Below are 6,286 nucleotides of genomic sequence, written 5' to 3'. Positions count from 1 at the left end.
CGTCCGTGCGTCCCCGAACCCCACCTCGGGCTCGCCACCGCGCGGGTCACCGCACGCGCACACACACGCGCACACACGGCCCCGCGCCGGACGCCGGCCTGGCGGGACCCTCCCCCGACTCAGAGGGGGGAGGCGCGGGCCGCGGTAGGCAAAGAGCGGCACTCGGCCCCACCGCGGGGCCGGCGCAAGCCCTCCCCGCGAGGGCGAGGGCCTCTGCCACCCACGTGGCTCTGGCAGTGGCCACCGTGGCCCACTGCACGCTTGGGAGGGGCAGCGGCTGGGGGGTCCGGTACCCCAAGGCTCCCTCTCGGATCGCTAGAGAAGGCTTTCTCACCGAGGGTGCGTCATCCCCCACCCATCGTCTCTGCCCTTCGGGCCCACGGAGGCGCTCCACGAGCCACCAAGTCCACGACTGGCCGTGGGAGGGGTGGGGGGGGGTCTGCGGTATGGGTAAGCACACGGCCCACTGGAGCGTTCGCGGCCACAGCCTCGGGGGCACAACCTCTGCCGCCCCCCAGGCTCGTCCACCGGGCTCCGGAAGGGGGGAGCACGCCCGAGAAGCGCGACAGACGCCCCCTTCTCACAGGCCCCGGCCCAACGCGATCGCACCCACGCCCGTGTGCGACTCCCCACACACACGCAAGTGGGGGGCGGCGGCACACGCGGCGTCGGCCCGGCCACGAAGTCAGTCCCCCCCACGGCACACCGTGGGAGGACGATGGCGACGAGGTGGCAGGCCCCCGTCCCCCACCGAGGGAGAGAAACAGAGGCAAGCCCCCGCGCCCTTTACCGTCTCGACCCCCCCAAGAGAGCCACTCACGGGACACACCACCGCGGCGGAGACCCCGAGGAGCACGCTGGGAAAAGGGAACGACACCACCGCTCGGCCTCGCGCGCCTGAGGGACGACCTGGAGCGCTCCAGGGGCACCACAGAGGACCGAGCAAGTCACGCTCACGCGCCGGCAGCGGGCGCGCGGCGCAGCGGCGGGACGGCCCCCACCGACGCGGGGAGGACCGCCCGCGAGGCACACGCCAAGGAGGCGAAGCGAGAGCGTCTGCTGCGTCCGAGGACCACGGCCCCGCCCACGCCATGAGGCAGGAGGCGGGAGACCGCAGGTCAGGGCCGGAGACCACCACCCCTGCCTCCCACACACCCCTCGGCAGGCCGGCAGGGCGTGACAAGAGAGGCGAGGGGCCCGCGGACAGAACGAGAAGAGCGGTCCCGTTCGCCAAGAACGTCCGTCCCTCGTCTGGCGCGACTGAAGGCCCGGCCCAGGAGAGCGCGACATCACCACATCGATCAGTCAATCCAGAGAGCCAGGGGCCACGAGGGCCCCGAGGGAGGAGGGGCACGGCGAGGACCCTCACCGGAGGAGCCTGCTTCAGCCTCAGCCGGCACCCAGCCCCCCCCTTCGCTCCCTCTTGCCTTCTCGGGCAACAGTGGCCGACGACCCCGCGAGGAGAACGCCTGACACGTGGCACGGAGCCTGCGGGTTGGGGTCGTCTCAGCCACCACCGGGTGCCTGCGGCGGGGAAGGGGAGTCACACGGGGTAGAAGACCCACGCACCACCTCGCCCCGCCGCCCTCGGGTGAGCCAGAGACCGGAGGCGGCACCGCGGGTCGGGTCAGCCGGGCGCACACACGAGAGCCGGCGCGCAGGCCCAAGCGGGCGGCTCAAGTGGCAAGGGCCGGTTCGGGCGCCGGACGGCGGTCCAAAGCCCAGCGCTCTGCGCGCGTCCAGAGTCCCAGAACCCCCAGCGAGAGATGCCAGAGGAGACCGTGTCAGCACCTATCTGGTGGTAAAAAAGGCCCATTTCAGGCGAAAAAAATCACGGCGCCCGGCAGCGGGGCCCATCCACGAACCTCGGGGGGGCTCCCCGGGACCTCGGCCCGGCTACCTCTCCCCAACACTTCCCCATCCACAGCAGCCCCGGAGCTCTCTCGGGGCCATCTGGTCGACCCGAGGAGCGGGGGGGCGGCAGAGTGGAGCGGGGCGGGGCGGGAAAACGTGGCAGAGGCAGCGAGCGGGCCGGGGTCGCCCTCCCCGGATCGCCCGCGCGAGCAGGTACCGTACCGCCGTCCCTCCGAGTCCCCGGGCGAAGACTTGGTTACAGAAAAGGAACTATCCCACTCTGCCGCCTCTGACGAGCGGGGCCCACGAGGGACCGCGCCCGGGCCCAGGCCGCCCTATCCGGGCCACCCAGTACGACTCGGGCCGGTCCCCACCGCCACCCCCACCCCGGCCGGGACTCGCGGTGGAGGAGGGGGCGGGGGAGGGTGAGAAAAAGTCGCGTCCGCCGACCGGGACCCACGTGGGCCCGCTAAAGGGCCGGGTGCGCCCTCCCCGGCCACCCGCGCGAGCAGGTCCCGGCCCGTCCGCGTCCCCGGACCCAGGGGGACTTGGAAACATTTTCGCACGGAGGCACCTCCCAGGCGACCGGAGCCCACGAGGGACCGCACCCGGGCCCGGGCCTCTCTCTCCGGGTCACCCCTCGCGGCCCAGCCCGGTCCCCACCTCCGGAGTCCGATTCGGAAAAGCATCGGTCAGAAAGAATCCGACCACCGGGACCCACGCGCGCCCGCCAACGAGCCCGTCGCGCCCTCCACCGGCCTAAACGCACGGGCACGGGCACGGGCCGGTCCCCACCTCCGGAGCGGGGCGCTGTGGGGACCGGGCGGTGGGGGGGGGGGGAAGGGAGGGAAGGAAGGAAGGAGGGTCGGGTGGCCGGGTCGGTCCCCGCGGCCGGATGCTGGTCGACCAGGCCAGGCGGCCCCACAGACCGGCTCGAGAGCGCGGCGACAGTCACACCCTCATAGGCCTGCACGCCCAATCTCAAGCGACAGCAGGAGGCGCCCACGCCTGGGCCCCACCGGGACAGTCACCGCCAGCGTCGCCCGGCTCCCGGAACTCTGCCTCGGGCCCGGCGGCCGAGTCACAGCCCTCACGAAGGTCGCCGAAGCTCCAGAGACAAGGGACAATATAAAAGCGGCCGCCAGGTGGCTCCCGACAACGGCTCCAACGTCCCCGGGCCGGGTTCCCTGTCGCCGGCCGGCCACCGAGGATGCAGCAGCGCCGGGCCGCCCAAACGCCCGAGCTCGGCCCGCCGGGGCGAGCCGGCGGGCGTCTGGCGCGGCCCCGAGGCGTCCGTCTCGGAGCTAGCTCCCGGGACGGCACGACACGGCGCGACCCCGGCAGCAGACGGGGGGGGGGGGGGGTGGCCGGGGAAGCTGGGAAGACGTCGCCGGGAGGCCGCCTCGAAGGAAACGCGCTCCCCACGCGACTCCTCGGCGGGGGCAAATCCCACGGAGACGCCGGCGGGGCCCGGGGCGGCCGGCACGGGGTGCCCAGAGGGTCACGAGCAAGATCCCCGGCTGCCCGGACGGAGGGAGGGAGGGAGGGAGGGAGGGAGGGAGGGAAGGCGGGGACTGGCAAACCGAAACCAGGCAAGCACTCAGAGAACAACGCAGGAATTCATCCTCTCTCGAACGGTGGAGGTCTGTCGGAAGCAGACACGCAAAGCCCAGAACCTAGAAAGGAAAGGAAGGATACCCTCCGACCCCACACATACAAGCGGAAACAAACAACTATCTCTGCCCGGACGGCGACAAAGTCCAAAGACAACACATGGGTGCGTGGGTGGGGAAAACGCACCCGCGGTCACGAGAAAACATGGATTTCAAAATGGACTGACCACAGTCCACGGGCGGGGGTGGGCGTGGGGGTGGGGGATGGGGGAGGCGGGGCTCGGGGGAATGCGGGCGGGTGGGGGGGCGGAGGGGGGGCGAGGGTGGAGTCCATAGCCATCCACTAAAGAAACTGAGTTCGGGCACATCTACTCAATGCAACACCCCGAGTGCGAGCGTGTGCGTGTGCGTGTGCGTGTGCGTGTGCGTGTGTGTGTGTGTGTGTGTGTGTGGAATGCGGTAAGTATCGACAACGGACTGTAGCCCCACCGAGACCACGACAAACCATACCAGCGAAGAAGTCAAGCCGTACAACTACTCTGGCCTTCAAAACAAAGGAAAAAGCGTGCACGTATAGTATACGTACGTGCATCGCGTGTGCTTGTGGCACAGGTATACGTGGACGTATAAAGGCCTAGGACAAGCCCAAGCACATCCCGTAAGGGGAGCCTATCCAAAACAGACCAAGGCCTCTCACCACTCAGCTTCCAGAAAACAAGCAACCCAGCGAGGAAAGTGAACTGGAGGCCCAAACTGAACCTTTTCGTTAGGGAAAATAAAGAAAAGAAGAGACGAGAAGAGAAGAGAAGAGAAAAGGAAAGGAAAGGAAAGAAAAGGAAAGGAAAGGAAAGGAAAGGAAAGGAAACGAAAGGAAAGGAAAGGAAACGAAAGGAAAGGAAAGGAAACGAAAGGAAAGGAAAGGAAAGGAAAGGAAAGGAAAGGAAAGAAGGAAGGAAGGAAGAAAGTAAGAAAGAAAGAAAGAAAGAAAGAAAGAAAGAAAGAGAGAGAGAGTGGGAGTGGGAGTGGGAGTGAGAGTGGGAGTGGGAGTGGGAGAGGGAGAGGGAGAGGGGGAGGGAGAGGGAGAGGCAGAGGGAGGGACAGAGAGACAGAGGGGAGAGAGAGAGAGAGACAGAGAGAGTGAGAGTGAGAGTTGGAGTGGGAGTGGGAGAGGGAGAGGGGAGGGAGAGGGAGAGGGAGGGAGAGACAGAGAGACAGAGGGGGAGAGAGAGAGACAGAGACAGAGAGAAAGAAAGAGAGAGAGAAAGAAAGAAAGAAAAAGAGAGAGAAAGAGAGAAAGAAAGAGAGAGAAAGAAAGAGAGCGAGAGAGAAAGAAAGAGAGAGAAAGAAACAGAAAGAAAGAGAGAGAGAGAAAGAAAGAGAGAGAAAGAGAGAGAGAAAGAGAGAGAGAGAAAGAGAGAGCAAAAGAGAGAGAGAGAGAAAGAGAAAGAGAAAGAAAGAGAGAGGAAGAGAGGGAAAGAGCGAAAGAGAGAAAGAAAGAGAGAGAGAAAGAGAGAGAGAAAGAGAAAGAAAGAGAGAGAGAGAAAGAGAGAGAGAGAGAAAGAGAAAGGGAAAGAGCAAAAGAGAGAGAGAAAGAGTGAAAGAGAGAAAGGAAGAGAGAGAGAAAGAGAGACCGAGCGAAAGAAAGAGAGCGAAAGAGAGAGAAAGAGATAGAGAGAAAGAGAGAGGGAAAGAGCGAAAGAGAGAGAAAGACAGAAAGAAAGAGAGAGAGAAAGAAAGAAAGAAAGAGAGAAAGAGGGAAAGAGAAAGAGAGAGAGAGAAAAGAAAGAAAAGAAAGAAAGAAAGAAAGAAAGAAAGAAAGAAAGAAAGAAAGAAAGAAAGAAAAAGAAAGATAGAAAGAAAGATAGATAGAAAGAAAGAAAGAAAGAAAGAAAGGAAGGAAGAAAGAAAGAAAGAAAGAAAGAAAGAAAGAAAGAAAGAAAGAAAGAAAGAAAGAAAGAAAGAAAGAAAGAAAGAAAGAAAGAAAAAATCTCTCAACCTAAAAGTTTTTGGAACAAACAGACAATCTATGATTTGGTAGGTAAAAAAAAATATTTTTGGAACGTACAGTTCTTTGAGACAAGAATGGAGAGGAAAAGAAAAAAAAAAGACAATAAGAATTCGGAACGCTTAGAAACCTGAATCGGTCACGAACAGGAACTAGGAAGCCATGGTGAACGGGGTCTGTGACACCAGTGTTTCTGGACCGGCAAATGGATGATTCCATTTCATCACGCCTAGAAGCGTACATTTTCACGCAGCATCACTTTTTTAAAATGTTTTTTCCCCAAAGTGATGCTAGAGGTGTGGACTCATACATCGGAACATCTTTAGTCTTTCTGTAATAAGGAGACCGACGTAGGTCCACTGAGACTTGTTGAGCCACGAACGTTTCCGTAGGTCATCTTTGGAAACGATCTAGACGTTCCACGAATTCCCTCCCCATCATTCCGCTTACACCAACACTAAAGTTCCTAAAGTGACCCAAAAGGTCTGGGAGAAACTGTTTTTAAGTAGACATACCAAAAAACATAACCTTTCTTAAGGAGTTCCTCCACCTAGAGCTATCGACATCACTTGTTCTAAATCCCATGACGACGAGATGACCCGTGAACATTTCCTGAGACTTTAGACGGTGTCAGCCATCATCCCCAAGTTCTTTTCCTTGCTGACGAACTTGGTTCACTCCCGTGAACTTATTGGATTTGGGGTCGACGTAGATAGAAGAAAAGGATGACCTCGAATGCCGATCACCCCAAAGACATGCCTAGTTTCATAAAACCCATACGTTGACCCTGGCTATTCTCAGCCGGAGGGTTCAT

This window comes from Pseudorca crassidens, unplaced genomic scaffold (genome assembly GCF_039906515.1).
Source record: "Pseudorca crassidens isolate mPseCra1 unplaced genomic scaffold, mPseCra1.hap1 Scaffold_72, whole genome shotgun sequence".
In the NCBI taxonomy this organism is placed as follows: Eukaryota; Metazoa; Chordata; class Mammalia; order Artiodactyla; family Delphinidae; genus Pseudorca; species Pseudorca crassidens.
This window is presented reverse-complemented; position numbering follows the sequence as displayed.